Source organism: Anopheles coustani, unplaced genomic scaffold (assembly GCF_943734705.1).
Source record: "Anopheles coustani unplaced genomic scaffold, idAnoCousDA_361_x.2 scaffold_838_ctg1, whole genome shotgun sequence".
Taxonomy (NCBI): Eukaryota; Metazoa; Arthropoda; class Insecta; order Diptera; family Culicidae; genus Anopheles; species Anopheles coustani.
In genome coordinates this window covers 1-17500 of record NW_026525449.1, presented here as the reverse complement: position 1 = coordinate 17500, position 17500 = coordinate 1, and the positions used below count along the sequence as shown (strand labels likewise).

Genomic DNA, 17500 nt, shown 5'->3' with positions numbered 1-17500 from the left:
CGTACTTCCGCCTCACGCGGGAACACGGACGCTCTAAATACTTCGAATTCCAATGCCAGTATATTGTAAACCACGGGTTCTTTAATGCTAGCGGGTCGTCGCGACCCTAGTTAACATCATGGTGCACGTCTCGTGACGGGTGTCACGGCGTAGTTAAATGTATGCGATACATTTCTCAAATATAAGCGCTCAGTCATCTGTACATCATGGTAGGTTCCCACGACGTGCAATATGCGTTCAACTTATCAATGTTCATGTGTCCTGCAGTTCACATTAGACGCGCAGTTAGCTGCGGTCTTCATCGATCCATGAGCCGAGTGATCCACTGCCGAGGGTGACTAACTTGCGTAAGCCGCCGCTGTGCGCGTATACCCGTTCCCCGTAGGGAGGAGCAAGCCGCCGCTTAGAGACGAAGCATAAAGTGTCCTCATTCCACATAGGGCAAGCTGGATTAATCCATTTTACCCAGGACGGCCGAAGCGGCGTGGACCAGGGGAGAACTGAACCTTATACTTCACACCACAGTAAGTCTACGTGTCCTCTTCCACATAGGGCAAGCTAGAACTAACTATCTTACCCAGGACTGCCGAAGCAGCGTGGACCAGGGGAGGAACACACTTTTCATGGAAACGTAAGGCATCCATGACTGCCATAACGTAAGCCGCCGCTGTGCGCGTATACCCGTTCCCCGTAGGGAGGAGCAAGCCGCCGCTTAGAGACGAAACATAAAGTGTCCTCATTCCACATAGGGCAAGCTGGATGAATCCATTTTACCCAGGACGGCCGAAGCGGCGTGGACCAGGGGAGAACTGAACTTTATGCTTCACACCACAGTAAGTCTTCGTGTCCTCTTCCACATAGGGCAAGCTAGAACTAACTATCTTACCCAGGACTGCCGAAGCAGCGTGGACCAGGGGAGGAACACACTTTTCATAGAAACGTAAGGCATCCATGACTGCCATAGTGCGTAAGCCGCCGCTGTGCGCGTAAACCCGTTCCCCGTAGGGAGGAGTCAAGCCGCCGCTTAGAGACGAAGTATTAAGTGTCCTCTTCCACATAGGGCAAGCTAGAATGAACTATCTTACCCAGGACCGCCGAAGCAGCGTGGACCAGGGGAGAACTGAACTTTATACTTCACACCACAGTATTGAGTAATGTGCCCTCTTCCACATAGGGCAAGCTGGAATGTTCCATTTTACCCAGGACGGCCGAAGCGGCGTGGACCAGTGGAGGACTACACAATCATGAGGTTTGATATCGACTTGTGTGTTTCAATAGGGTACCGATGGTATGTTTTGAACCGATTTGATTTAGCCATTCTGAAGTCATCACTTGGTTGAAGCGCTGAACTAGGGAGGGGCATCGTTTACATATATATTGGTTTTTGCATGCTCTACTAGGTTAATGTCATGAGGTTGGCTATCGAGCATGCCCAAGTGATGACTTGATTGTGTGCTTGCTTGAATTCTTCACATTTCATACCATCGGTTAGTTGTCGAATCATTCCTCGATCATAACCTTCGTTCTTGGTTCATGTATGCTCTCTTCCACATAGGGCAAGCTAGAATTAACTATCTTACCCAGGACCGCCGAAGCAGCGTGGACCAGGGGAGAACTATACTTTGTCTTGTATGCCCTCTTCCACATAGGGCAAGCTAGAATGAACTATCTTACCCAGGACCGCCGGAGCAGCGTGGACCAGTGGAGGACTATACTTTGTTCATTACACCACAGTATTAAGTATGGTGTCCTCTTCCACATAGGGCAAGCTAGAATTAACTATCTTACCCAGGACCGCCGAAGCAGTGTGGACCAGGGGAGGACTATACTTTATACTTCACACACTAGCCATATTGAAGTCATCACTTGGTTGAAGCACTGAACTAGGGCGAGTCTATCGTTTACTTTGCATTGGGATAATACGCTGCATGCTCTCTTAGGTTAATGTCATGTGGTTGGCTATAGAGCATGCCCAAGTGATGACTTTGTTTAAAGCTCAACAGGTAGAGTATTATGTCCTCTTCCACATAGGGCAAGCTAGAATTAACTATCTTACCCAGGACCGCCGGAGCAGCGTGGACCAGGGGAGAACTATACTTTGTCTTGTATGCCCTCTTCCACATAGGGCAAGCTAGAATTAACTATCTTACCCAGGACTGCAAAGCAGCGTGGACCAGTGGAGGACTATACTTTGTTCATTACACCACAGTATTAAGTATGGTGTCCTCTTCCACATAGGGCAAGCTAGAACTAACTATCTTACCCAGGACCGCCGAAGCAGTGTGGACCAGGGGAGGACTATACTTTATACTTCACACACTAGCCATACTGAAGTCATCACTTGGTTGAAGCGCTGAACTACGGCGGGGTAATCGTTTACAGGTTATAATCATATAGCTGCATGCTCATTAGTAGATAATGGAATATTGTATGGCAATATGAGCATGCCCAAGTGATGACTTTGTTTCAAGCTCAACAGGTAGGGTATTGAGTCCTCTTCCACATAGGGCAAGCTAGAATGAACTATCTTACCCAGGACCGCCGGAGCAGCGTGGACCAGTGGAGGACTCTATACTTTATACTTCACACCACAGTATTGAGTACTTCTTGCATAAAGCCCCTAATGAGAACCACGAGGGCTCTCTCAATGTAGAACCACAAGGGCTCTAGTACCGATTCTCTCGGTACGGCTTGGTCCGTGTTCCTTTATGCTTGTACTCTTAGAAAGTCTCAACCCGGAGGTCTTGACTTTGATTGTCATAGTTGGACTACGACGGGGCATCCGACCATTGCTGATCGAACACCCCTGATTCACCATCTTTCGGGTAGGCGGTACGCGTACCTCCGGACGCGGAAGTCTCAACCCGGAGGTCTTGACTTTGATTGTCATAGTTGGACTACGACGGGGTATCCGACTCATCGAATACCCCAGAAGCACACCATCTTTCGGGTAGGCGGTACGCGTACCTCCGGACGCGGAAGTCTCAACCCGGAGGTCTTGACTTTGATTGTCATAGTTGGACTACGACGGGGTATCCGACTCATCGAATACCCCAGAAGCACACCATCTTTCGGGTAGGCGGTACGCGTACCTCCGGACGCGGAAAGTCTCAACCCGGAGGTCTTGACTTTGGTTGTCATAGTTGGACTATGACGGGGCATCCGACCATTGCTGATCGAACACCCCTGTTACACCATCTTTCGGATAGGCGGTGCGCGACACCACCGACGCGGAAAGTCTCAACCCGGAGGTCTTGACTTTGTATTGTTGGATAGTCCTCTTCCACTATAGGGCAAGCTGGAAATATTCCATTTTACCCAGGACTGCCGAGGCAGCGTGGACCAGGGGAGAACTTCACGGAATCTTCAGGCATCCATGATTGCCATAGTGCGTAAGCCGCCGCTGTGCGCGTCAACTCGTTCCCCGTGAGGAGGAGTCTAGCCGCCGCTAAAAGACGAAGCATTAAGTGTCCTCATTCCACTATAGGGCAAGCTAGAATTAACTATCTTACCCAGGACCGCCGAAGCAGCGTGGACCAGGCGAGGACTATACTTTATACTTCACACCACAGTATTGAGTACTTCTTGCATAAAGCCCCTAATGAGAACCACGAGGGCTCTCTCAATGTAGAACCACGAGGGCTCTAGTACCGATTCTCTCGGTACGGCTTGGTCCGTGTTCCTTTATGCTTGTACTCGCGGAAAGTCTCAACCCGGAGGTCTTGACTTTGATTGTCATAGTTGGACTACGACGGGGCATCCGACCATTGCTGACCGAACACCCCTGATTCATCATCTTTCGGATAGGAGGTGCGCCCACCTCCGACGCGGAAGTCTCAACCCGGAGGTTCGGACTTAGAGTTTTTCCCATTTAAAAGTTTTTCTCTTAGCCATACTGAAGTCATCACTTGGTGAACGATTGAACTAGGGCGGGTTAATCGTTTATAGGTATCATGTGGTTTGCATGCTCTCTTAGGTTAAGGTCATGTGGTTGGCTATCGAGCATGCCCAAGTGATGACTTTGTTTCACGCTTGCTTGATTTCTTCATGATTCCCTGTTATATAGTGTAATCATTCGAGAACAGGGAATCTTTGGTTTTGCTCAACAGGTATTGGATGTCAACTTGGTATCTAGATCGCATTAAGTCTCAACCCTTAGGTTCGGACTTGTATAGTGACATCTTGTTACGGTCTTGAGTCTCAACCCGCAGGTTCGGACTACTTAGTGTTTGATCGAATATAATATGGCAACTTGTGCCTAAGTCTCAACCCGCAGGTTCGGACTTCTGTTTATTTGGCCAATGTATGTATAAGGCAACTTGTGCCTAAGTCTCAACCCGCAGGTTCGGACTTGTGTATTTGTTCGAAGTCATGTATAAGGCAACGTGTGCCTAAGTCTCAACCCGCAGGTTCGGACTTGTTAGTGTTTCGTCAACTTTCATATGGCAACTTGTGCCTAAGTCTCAACCCGCAGGTTCGGACTTGTGTATTTGTTCGAAGTCATGTATAAGGCAACTTGTGCCTAAGTCTCAACCCGCAGGTTCGGACTTGTGTATTTGTTCGAAGTCATGTATAAGGCAACGTGTGCCTAAGTCTCAACCCGCAGGTTCGGACTTGTTAGTGTTTCGTCAACTTTCATATGGCAACTTGTGCCTGAGTCTCAACCCGCAGGTTCGGACTTCTATAGTGTTTCGTCAATTATCATATGGCAACTTGTGCCGAAGTCTCAACCCGCAGGTTCGGACTTCTGGAAGGATCACTTGGCCACTAATGATCCTTCCGCAGGTTCACCTACGGAAACCTTGTTACGACTTTTACTTCCTCTAAATCATCAAGTTCGGTCAACTTCGATAAAGCAGACGCGGTTCACGAGGATCCAGCGAACGATCATCTCCAAAGACCTCACTAAATAATCCATCGGTAGTAGCGACGGGCGGTGTGTACAAAGGGCAGGGACGTATTCAACGCTGGCTGATGACCAGCACTTACTAGAAGTTCCGAGTTCATATGGACCATTGCAATCCATAATCCCTACTAAGTGAGTATTTGAGTGATTTCCCGTTCCTCTCGGAATAGGAGACACGCTGCTACCCACATTGTAGCACGCGTGTAGCCCAGAACATCTAAGGGCATCACGGACCTGTTATCGCTCGATCTCATTTTGCTAAACACAAATTGTCCTGCTAAGCAGCGTACCGTAAGTGCACTTGCGCACACGAACAGCGAAGGTGTCAGGTCATACTCCACCGAAAGGTCCTAACCCGTTCCAATCGGCATCGACGCATTAACGCTGACTGCGTTCTAGTTAGCATATGTGAGTCACGTTCGTTATCGGAATTAACCAGACAAATCAATCCACGAACTAAGAACGGCCATGCACCACTACCCTTAAATTTGAGAAAGAGCTATTAATCTGTCTCACCTCCATAAGTTCGGACCTGGTAAGTTTTCCCGTGTTGAGTCAAATTGAACCGCAAGCTCCATTTCATTGTGGTGCCCTTCCGTCAATTCCTTTAAGTTTCAACTTTGCAACCATACTTCCCCCGGAACCTGACTTTGGTTTCCCGGAAGCTACTGAGAGCACCTGGTTGTAGCGTCTCCCAATTGCTAGTTGGCATCGTTTACGGTTAGAACTAGGGCGGTATCTAATCGCCTTCGATCCTCTAACTTTCGTTCTTGATTAAAGAAAGCATCCTTGACAAATGCCTTCGCTTTAGTTAGTCTTACGACGGTCTACGAATTTCACCTCTCGCGCCGTAATACTAGTGTCCCCAACTACTTCTGTTAATCATTACCTCCGGTCTGAGTACAAACCAATGAAAGATTAGACCAAGGTCGTATTCCATTATTCCATGCAAGATTATTCTAGGGCGTTTGGGCACCCTGCTTTAAGCACTCTAATTTGTTCAAGGTAAACGTGAGCGGTCGAGCTCTATGTTACACTTGCACCCGTTGAAGGGCACACCATGACACAGACTTGGTGCCCTACCACACCATTGAGTCGCAACCAGATTCCGACTTGGCCCACCGACCACGGGTTGACCGGGTCGGCGGAGCCGGACTGTGTTGGACAAGTATCAACTTCGAACGTTTTAACCGCAACAATTTTAATATACGCTAGTGGAGCTGGAATTACCGCGGCTGCTGGCACCAGACTTGCCCTCCACTTGATCCTCGTAGAAGGATTTATGCTCTACTCATTCCAATTATGAAACATCATTAAAGAGTTTCATATTGTTATTTCTCGTCACTACCTCCCCGTCCCGGGATTGGGTAATTTACGCGCCTGCTGCCTTCCTTGGATGTGGTAGCCATTTCTCAGGCTCCCTCTCCGGAATCGAACCCTGATTCCCCGTTACCCGTTGCAACCATGGTAGTCCTCTATACTACCATCCATAGTTGATAGGGCAGATATTTGCGAGATCTGTCGTCGGTGCGAGACCATACGATCAGCATCATTATCCAGACTTCAACTCAATGACACGGAGAACCCGCGATTGGTTTGACTAATAAGTGCACCAGTTCCCGCGAGGGTCCTGGCATGTTGCATGTATTAGCTCTAGATTTTCCACAGTTATCCAAGTAACTAGGTTGATGATCTCGTAAATTATAGCTGTTATACTGAGCCTTATGCGGTTTCACATTAAATCTGTTTGTACTTAGACATGCATGGCTTAACCTTTGAGACGAGCGTATATTACTGGTAGGATCAACCAGAATTCCGACTTTGCGTTCGAATGTTCATTGTCCCATTGCACCCGGAGGAGCAAACACCACGTTCTATATGTTGTCAAGTCCGGTAGCACACGGGAGGCGAGCCCCCGTGCGAACCTCATTGCCCTCGTATCACACACACCCGATGCACCGGACAGGCACTTGAGCGGCATTCGACTCCGCTAAGCGCACGTGCGCCCGATTGTGCATGCGCTGACGGGGCCTTCATACCCCTACCACAGCGACCTTATGCCAAACTTCCATGAATACTTAGGTGAGCTGACAAGGGCCTTCATTTCCCTACCATCAACTAAAGGACACGCTAGGCGCGTCCGATCATTGCAACTGCGGGGCTTTCATACCCCAATCACCACAGTACGCAATTCACCAGAGTTTAATCACAACCCCCCCGGACATGGCACACTATTAACTTGCAACAAAACTTAGTGTGTGCCGGGCACATCGGTTCCACAAAATCATTCCCGATGTACCCCAATTGGGGTTGTGAACGCATCCATGGTCCTCTGACACACCCAACCAAGCGTGGATACTACATACCTCAAACACCCAGTACACTAACAGACAAATCAATATATGGTTGCTTTCCCCCAGACATTTGCCAATCACTTGGCACCCGGACGGGAACTCGCTCCTGATTGCGCCATTGCCACCCATTTGCCAAGAGCGAGTTCTGTATGTAGATTTCATTTGGAAAGACAACCGTGTACTGGATATTCTATCCGACGATTACAGATGACGAGTACGAGACTCGACTACACTCACGGATAATACATTTTGGGTCGAGATTGCTTTCGGGGTTTTCGATTGGTCTTGCGCTTGTAAACGTATAACTTTGACTTGTGGTAACCTCGGTATGTTAGTCGATCACGTGGTTGTGAACTGGGTAAGGGTGGGCAATCTGTTCACTTGCACTCTGGGTAGGAATATGGTGAGCGCTATAGGTTAAAGATCATGGTATGGTTCCATCGTGATGACTTTCGCTAGATAGTAGTATGTTTGGATAGTTATAACGTTTTTGGCCATTTGTTCATAGTGTTCGGTCCATTGAGGAATTCGATTGGTCTTTGCTTCACACACGTGGTCGATCACTTGGATGTGAACTAGGGTGAGATTAAGGTGTTCACTAGTGCTCTTCGGTTTTGGATCAGTAATGAGCACTTGATTGGTTTCGCATAATATGTATCCATAGTGATGACTCTTTCCAGCTTAAGATTTCGTTACCAGTTTCGAATCCTCCCCACGTTCGCTTTTACTTGGTTAGGTTTTCGAGTGTAGATTTGAAAGCAATCTCATGTATGTATCCCATCTGATATAAGCCACTGACAGTTCATGTCACCTCGTTCAACTCTCGCTGGGTCACAGAAGTATGTTACTGCGCCCATTATCCCTACTCGGATAGGTTCGGTTCGTTCGTTTTATACTACGGTGAGTAAACTCAATTTGTGCATCGCATAGCCATGGAAAGCAAGCTTTCGCGGGCCTCTTCGACTGTTTTGATACGAGCTGTGCCCGTGATGCTTGTCATCCCAGGATACTAGACCCCTTTGGACGACCGCATGACCATCAGAAAGTAAATTCCACGTTCGGTTTATTTGCTACTTCCACCGTTCTAGTACTATGGGGTTGGAACCCCTAACATAAAGTATCTATGTAGAACCACGAGGGCTCTCAATGTAGAACCACAAGGGCTCTAGTACCGATTCTCTCGGTACGCTTGGTCCGTGTTCCTTTATGTTTGTACTCTTGTGTGTATAAAATTCATGTTCGATTTGGGATATTTGCTACTTTCACCTGTGCGCTGTGTATAACTACGGAGAAACTCAATTTGTGCATCGCATAGCCATGGAAAGCAAGCTTTCGCGGGCCTCTTCGACTGTTTTGATACGAGACTGTGCCCGTGATGCTTGTCATCCCAGGATACTAGACCCCTTTGGACGACCGCATGACCAACAGAATGTAAATTCCAGTTCGTTTTTGGATATTTGCTACTGTCACCGTTTGAGTACTATGGGGCTTGAACCCCTAACATAAAGTCTTTGTGTAGAACCACGAGGGCTCTATAGTACCGATTCTCTCGGCACGCTTGGTCCGTGTTCCTTTATGTTCGTACTCTTGTGTGTATAATATTCATGTTCGGTTTGGGATATTTGCTACTGTCACCGTTTGAGTACTATGGGGCTTGAACCCCTAACATAAAGTCTTTGTGTAGAACCACGAGGGCTCTGTAGTACCGATTCTCTCGGCACGCTTGGTCCGTGTTCCTTTATGTTCGTACTCTTGTGTGTATAATATACATGTTCGGTTTGGGATATTTGCTACTTTCACCTGGGTCCCGTTCTTCATACAAGTCTGCCTTGCTAATGTGGTAACTTTATAGTGTAGTTCTGACATCCCAATTTTGGGACTTAGCCGATTTTTCATGAATTTCCATATGACCCATAGGGTCCCTTTCTTCATACAAGCTTGCCTAGGGCGATCGGTCAAAACTTGTCTTACTATTCGATTGGTCTTCGCAGTTTCACCCTAGGCAATTCGCCTAGGTCTGTCTTCTTGAGGAGGCCAAAACCCGAAATAAGGAGGTCTGGCCGACCCTGAAACCTCCCCTGTCTTAACTACACTAACCCGATTTTTCAGGGTCCTCAGCGCCATACAACTTTGCCTAGGTCACTTATACTCTTGACTTAGGCCATCTGACTTGGTCCGTGTTTCTTCCTAGGGTTCACCTAGGTACTTTGCCTTGCTTGATGTGGTAACTTTTTAGTGTAGTTCTGACATCCCAATTTTGGGACTTAGCCGATTTTTCATGAATTTCCATATGACCCATAGGGTCCCTTTCTTCATACAAGCTTGCCTAGGGCGATCGGTCAAAACTTGTCTTACTATTCGATTGGTCTTCGCAGTTTCACCCTAGGCAATTCGCCTAGGTCTGTCTTCTTGAGGAGGCCAAAACCCGAAATAAGGAGGTCTGGCCGACCCTGAAACCTCCCCTGTCTTAACTACACTAACCCGATTTTTCAGGGTCCTCAGCGCCATACAACTTTGCCTAGGTCACTTGCACTCTTGACTTAGGCCATCTGACTTGGTCCGTGTTTCTTCCTAGGGTTCACCTAGGTACTTTGCCTTGCTTGATGTGGTAACTTTTTAGTGTAGTTCTGACATCCCAATTTTGGGACTTAGCCGATTTTTCATGAATTTCCATATGACCCTAAGGGTCCCTTTCTTCATACAAGCTTGCCTAGGGCGATCGGTCAAAACTTGTCTTACTATTCGATTGGTCTTCGCAGTTTCACCCTAGGCAATTCGCCTAGGTCTGTCTTCTTGAGGAGGCCAAAACCCGAAATAAGGAGGTCCAGCCGACCCTGAAACCTCCCCTGTCTTAACTACACTAACCCGATTTTTCAGGGTCCTCAGCGCCATACAACTTTGCCTAGGTCACTTATACTCTTGACTTAGGCCATCTGACTTGGTCCGTGTTTCTTCCTAGGGTTCACCTAGGTACTTTGCCTTGCTTGATGTGGTAACTTTATAGTGTAGTTCTGACATCCCAATTTTGGGACTTAGCCGATTTTTCATGAATTTCCATATGACCCTAAGGGTCCCTTTCTTCATACAAGCTTGCCTAGGGCGATCGGTCAAAACTTGTCTTACTATTCGATTGGTCTTCGCACTTTCACCCTAGGCAGTTTGCCTAGGTGTAGCTTCTTGAGGAGGTCAAAACCCAAAATAAGGAGGTTCAGCCGACCCAAAAACCTCCCCTGTCTGAACTACACTAACCCGATTTTTCAGGGTCCTCAGCGCCATACAACTTTGCCTAGGTCACATGTACTCTTGACTTAGGCCATCTGACTTGGTCCGTGTTTCTTCTTAGGGTTCACCTAGGTACTTTGCCTTGCTTGATGTGGTAACTTTTTAGTGTAGTTCAGACATCCCAATTTTGGGACTTAGCCGATTTTTCATGGATTTTCCATATGACCCATAGGGTCCCTTTCTTCATACAAGCTTGCCTAGGGCGATCGGTCAAAACTTGTCTTACTATTCGATTGGTCTTCGCACTTTCACCCTAGGCAGTTTGCCTAGGTGTAGCTTCTTGAGGAGGTCAAAACCCAAAATAAGGAGGTTCAGCCGACCCAAAAACCTCCCCTGTCTGAACTACACTAACCCGATTTTTCAGGGTCCTCAGCGCCATACAACTTTGCCTAGGTCACATGTACTCTTGACTTAGGCCATCTGACTTGGTCCGTGTTTCTTCTTAGGGTTCACCTAGGTACTTTGCCTTGCTTGATGTGGTAACTTTTTAGTGTAGTTCAGACATCCCAATTTTGGGACTTAGCCGATTTTTCATGTATTTCCATATGACCCATAGGGTCCCTTTCTTCATACAAGCTTGCCTAGGGCGATCGGTCAAGACTTGTCTTACTATTCGATTGGTCTTCGCACTTTCACCCTAGGCAGTTTGCCTAGGTGTAGCTTCTTGAGGAGGTCAAAACCCAAAATAAGGAGGTTCAGCCGACCCAAAAACCTCCCCTGTCTAAACTACACTAACCAGATTTTTCAGGGTCCTCACCGTCATACAACTTTGCCTAGGTCACTTGCACTCTTGACTTAGGCCATCTGACTTGGTCCGTGTTTCTTCCTAGGGTTCACCTAGGTACTTTGCCTTGCTTGATGTGGTAACTTTTTAGTGTAGTTCAGACATCCCAATTTTGGGACTTAGCCGATTTTTCATGTATTTCCATATGACCCTTAGGGTCCCTTTCTTCATACAAGCTTGCCTAGGGCGATCGGTCAAAACTTGTCTTACTATTCGATTGGTCTTCGCACTTTCACCCTAGGCAGTTTGCCTAGGTGTAGCTTCTTGATGAGGCCAAAACCCAAAATAAGGGGGTTCGGCCGACCTAAAAACCTACCCTGTCTAAACTACACTAACCAGATTTTTCAGGGTCCTCAGCGCCATACAACTTTGCCTAGGTCACTTGTTCTCTTGACTTAGGCCATCTGACTTGGTCCGTGTTTCTTCCTAGGGTTCACCTAGGTACTTTGCCTTGCTTGGTGTGGTAACTTTTTAGTGTAGTTCTGACATCCTCATTTTGGGACTTAGCCGATTTTTCGTAAAATGCCATATGACCCATATGGGTCCTTTCCTTCATATAAGTTTGCCTTGCTTGGTGTGGTAACATTTGAGTGTAGTTCTGACATCATCATTTTCGGACTTAGCCGATTTTTCGTAAAATACCATATGACCCATATGGGTCCTTTCCTTCATATAAGTTTGCCTTGCTTGGTGTGGTAACATTTGAGTGTAGTTCTGACATCATCATTTTCGGACTTAGCCGATTTTTCGTAAAATACCATATGACCCATATGGGTCCTTTCCTTCATATAAGTTTGCCTTGCTTGGTGTGGTAACATTTGAGTGTAGTTCTGACATCATCATTTTGGGACTTAGCCGATTTTTCGATCCATACCATATGACCCATAAGGGTCCTTTTCTTCATATAAGTTTGCCTTGCTTCATGTAGTAACATATGAGTGTAGTTCTGACATCCCCATTTTGGGACTTAGCCGATTTTTCGATCAATTCCATATGACCCATCAGGGTCCTTTCCTTCATATAAGTTTCCCAAGACTTAGTGTTTTTTACCTTTGGACACCAATATCACCCTTACGGGTATCTTTGATCTTCGCACCATGTATTGACCAAATGTAGGTCTTGCTATGCCAAACTTATAATTGTTCAACACCAAGTCTCTATCTTGAACCATTAAGGCTCTAACTTGCACCAATTGCTTGGTACTCTTGGTCCGTGTTTCATCGCATACTGACTTCTTGACTTAGTGCTTTTTTCCTTTGGACACCAATATCACCCTTGCGGGTATCTTTGATCTTCTCACTTTGTATTGACCGAATGTAGGTCTTGCCATGCCAAACATATAATTGTTCTACACCAAGTCTCTATCTCGTACCGCCAGCTCGGTACATTCGATAAACCTGCCCTTAAGGCACCCGGGACTTAGTCATTTTTTCACATTTTTCATGATTTTGAGGCAACTTTTCTCGACTTTGTCACCTTATATCACCAAGATCCTTTCCCTTTAGCGCTTCACTCTGTTCGTATGATATTTAGCGCTGACTATCACCTTTCTATCGCTGAGCTCAACTTCTTATTCGGTGCCATAGAGCCAGAGATATTTGGTGTATGCTGTTATAAGGGAAGTTTGTCACTTTTTCAAAGGCCCACTTTGGGACGCCCATATCTCACCTTCACGTATCTTCGATCTTCTTGTCGTCTATGGACGAAACTTAGGTCTTGTATTGGCCAACTTATAAATGTTCTACGGCCAAGCCGTATCTCTTACCGCCAGCCCGGTATTCATGGACTTAGTCGGATTTTCGCCTCTCGTGGTAACAATTTCTGACTTTGACTCACAATAACACCCGAACGGTCACATGCTAGCGCTTTGCTTGGTAGGAATTATAGTTAGCGCTACCTTTTCTCTTTCCATCGATACCTTGTTCGTTCCATTCCATGCCATACAGCCGAAGTTATGATGTTTCCCGTTTTCCATATCATGTGGAGCTTATGCTCTGGGAAAACCATCTAACACCTGTACCACCCTTTTGGGTACCACCGATCTCGTCACTATGTTCGGGCCAAATATAGGTTATAACATGCCCAACATATAATTGTTCTACACCAAGTCTCTATCTCTTACCGCCTGCTCGGTATTTTACTCGTAAGTCCAAATTTCACAACTTGTACTTTTTGGCCCAATGTACTCGAGTTTCAATTTTGGTAACATTTTTCGACTTTGACACTTAATAACTTCCAAATCATGCTAGTTAGCGCTTTGCTTTCTTCTAGTCGTATCTAGCGCTGGGTGTTACCTTTCCAAAACATATCCTAGCTTAACAATCCATGCCATACAGCCGGAGCTATACGGTGCACAAGTCAAATCCATTTTAGCCATGTTTCATTTTTGCCAATTTTTGACCACTCGTATCACCCTTCCAGAGTGGTCCGATCTTCTCGCTGTCTATGGACGACTTTTAGGTCTCGTAGAGGCAAACTTATAAGTATTCTACGTCAACCCGCTATCTCTTACCGCCTGCTCGGTATTCTTGGTCTTGTGTGATTTTTGGAAATTTTGGTATTAATTTTCCACTTTGTCGCTTAATAACTCAGTTTTGCTCAACACTTAGCGCTTCGGTTGTTTGGGATTATAGTTAGCGCTCGGTTCGACCTTTCCAACACTGATCTTAGCTTGTCGATCCGTTCCATACAGCCTGAGTTATTCGCGATACCGTGTTTCAACCCATTTCTCAAGTCTCGTTTTGGTCCAACTTTGAACCAGCCATATCACCCTGATGGGTACCTCCGATCTTCTCGCTCTATATTGGCCAAAGTTAGGTCTTGTGGTAACGTACTTATGATTGTTCTACGCCGTGTTCGTAGCTCTTATCGTTCGCCCGCTATTTTCGATCATAAGGTGAATTTTCGCCTCTAAACCACCATTTTTCACCTTTGCCCTCTAATATGACCGACTTGCTCAACACCTAGCGCTTCGCTTGGTAGGACACATAGCTAGCGCTCGTCAAGACCTTTCCAACGCATATCCAAGCTTTCCGATCCGAGCCATACAGCCTGAGCTATAGGCGATACCGTTTTTCCCATTTTCTTGGTCACATGCACTTTAGGGTACCCCTTTTTGCCTTTGACCCTTAATACCTCCTCCGGGTCACTAGTAGGCGCTCAGCTTGGTAGGAAACATAGCTAGAGCAGGCCTTCACCTTTCCAAAACTGCCTCAAGTGTACCGATCCGACATCTAGAACCAAAGTTATGGTCATTCCTATCATGCTCTACTTTCATGGTCAACCTCCACCAAGCACACCTAGGTTGGACCAACTTTCACCAACTCATCTCGAACCCCAAATTTGCTTCGACCTACTAGGTTTCCCTAGTAAAGTGGTCAAAACATCCATTACAACACGACTGGTCTTTCTGGTGGTCGACCTAGGCGACTTTGTTCGACGACCACCACCCCATGGAACTAAAAGACGTCCCTTGATACGGACCACCGATACATTTTCCGGCCTGTCTAAACTACACTCATCGAAATTTTTTTTGGGTCCCCACCGTCATACAAGTTTGCCTAGGTCAAGTTTTTCTTCCGGATCGGCCGCGGACCTCACTTTTCATTATCTAGGGAGGCCATAGGGCCCCAAAAGGGGTTTTTTAAAATTTTCGACACTTTCGACTTTGGTCGGATTTTTTCCGATTTTGGTCCGACCTAGGGACTTGGTGGTCCAAGGAGCCTCGGGACCAAACTTTTTTCTCAGGGGTCCCTACCTCCATACAACTTTGCCTAGGTCAATTTTTTGTTCCAAATCGACCGCGGATTTCACTTTTCAATATCTGGGGCTCGTGTAGAGTCCGAATATGAGGTTTTCTCATTTTTCGACATTTTCGACTTTTTTCGACTTTTTTCGGGTTTTTCGACCTAGGGGTCCGCCGAACAAATTTTGGGTCAAAAATTTTTATTGAACTAGTCGAAAGTACGCAAAAAGATAAGACTTTTTGCCGAAGACACCATGCCCCGGAACCGACTCCTTCCCCTTCAAAATTGGGGACAAACGTGATTTTTGAACTTTTCCTTAGGGAGCCCAAGACTTAGAAAATTTTCAAATTCTCGATTTTTCGATTGCGAGCTAGCGCTTTGCGGTCTTCGGCAATGTTGTAGATCTCGACGAGATAAGACTTTTTGGTAAAGGGACATTTTGCCCTCCGACCCCTCCTTCACCCCGCAAATCGCCCCCCAAAGTGCAATTTTTGCATTTTCACCTCTTTGCACGCACTGTTCGGCCCAAATGGCCACTTTCTATGGGTCTGAGCGCTTTGCGGTCTTCGGCAAACTTTTAGAGCGTACCAAGTCCTAATTATAATTGTTCTACACCACCTTCGTACCTCTTCATCCCTGGCCGCTATTCGCGTACCAAGGTAATTTTTGTTCATTTTGTCTACATTTTTCATCTTTGACTGCTTATATCGGCCTTGCCATGAACCGATAGCGCTTCGCTGTGTTCTAACGTAAGTTAGTACTACTCAATACCTTTCCAAATCATGTCTTAGATTGTCATTTGCTTGCTTACAGCCGGAGCTATGCGATACCGTAAAAAGTACCGAAACTTGGAAAAATCCTTGGATCGCCCATATCCCCCCTTTGGGGACCAGATATCGAAAAAAGGTCTTATTCAAAAAGTTGCGCCTTAACGTGTTCTAGTTATGCCTAGAACATTTCACTTCGCTAGCTGGCCTGCAACTTAGCCGTAATTGGGATTTTAGGGTGTTCATGGAGGGCCCATTTCCTGCGACTTGGTATCTTTTGGGCCCTATGTTTCTCTAATATCTCCACAAGTTTTCCAGATAGCTTTCTCATACTTTCAGGGTGCCTAGAGCACCTCAAGACCTTTCCAACGCTATGCCGTTCGCCTCGCTCGGACATCTACAGCCGAAGTTATTCGAGGTACACGGTACCTTACCCTGTTTTCTCAGTACTTGGTCGAAAATTTCGATCAGCCATATGACCGACTTGGACAACCCTGAGCGGGTTGGCCCCATATAACTAAACTTTTGTCTCTTGTAGGCAAACTTATAAATGTTCTACGTCAACTCGCTATCTCGTACCGCCTTGACGGTATACTTGGTCCAAGGGCCATTTCCAGCGACTTGGTCGCAATTTCGCTCTAAGTTTCGCTAATACCTTCGTCCGTGGACATGGTGATTTTTTGTTCGTATTTTTCCTTGATAGTCCCACTCAAGACTATTCCCATACCAGAGCCAAGCGTCCCGCTAAGTGCCATACAGCCTAGAGCAGTAATTCATGAAAGGTACCTCTACCAGTTTTGCCATACTTGGGTACAAACTTTGTATCGCCCATATCTCCACTTTGGAGGCCAGCCAGCACCTTTGCCCCATATACTTTTTTCTTGGTCATACCATGCACTAAATATAATTGTTCTACGCCAACTTGCTATCTCTTCTCTAACTTGCCGTTATTCTTGCTCCAAGTCCCATTTCATTCGTTTTCGGACCCATTTTGCTATATGTTTCACTAATAGCTTCGGCCATGGACAAGCTGATATTCTGTTTGTATTTTTGCTTGATAGTCCCACTCAAGACCATTCCAAAACACACCGCAACTTGTCGCTCGGTGGCAAACTGACCGAGTTATAATTCATGAAAGATACCTCAACTTGGTACACCATGTGGTCGGCCCAAACCATATACCGACCAAACGACCGACTTGGAGCACCCTGACCGGGTTGCCCCCATATAATGAAAGTTGCGTCTCTACACGCCCAACTTATGAATATTCTACGCCAAGTCGCTATCTTTTACCGGTAAGCCGGTATTCACCTTCCAAGGGTGATTTTGGTCAAGTGCCATTTCCTGCGACTTGGTCCCCGAATTGGGACCATCATCACCTAATATCTCCGTGGTATTTCAACTCAGCCTCATGAAACTTTCAGGGTAGATAGGTCTCCCCAAGACCTTTCCAACGGTGAGCCGTTTGCCTCGCTCGGCCATCTACAGCCGAAGTTATTAATGGTACTTGGTACCTTACCCTGTTTTTTCCATACTTGTTCGTACTTGGGTACAAACTTTGGATCGCCCATATCTCCACTTTGGAGGCCAGCCAGCACCTTGGCCCCATATACTTTTTTGTTGGTGATACCATGCACCAAATATAATTGTTCTACGCAAGC

The 17500-nt window shown here is 46.4% G+C and overlaps 1 non-coding gene across 1 annotated transcript; it reads right to left on the bottom strand.

Moving 5' to 3' along the window:
* Positions 1–183: 183 nt before the first annotated feature.
* LOC131271310 (5.8S ribosomal RNA) lies at positions 184–337 on the bottom strand. The gene has a single exon (XR_009180110.1). It is a non-coding gene; the product is annotated as a 5.8S ribosomal RNA (ribosomal RNA).
* Between the last annotated feature and the right edge of the window lie 17163 nt (positions 338–17500).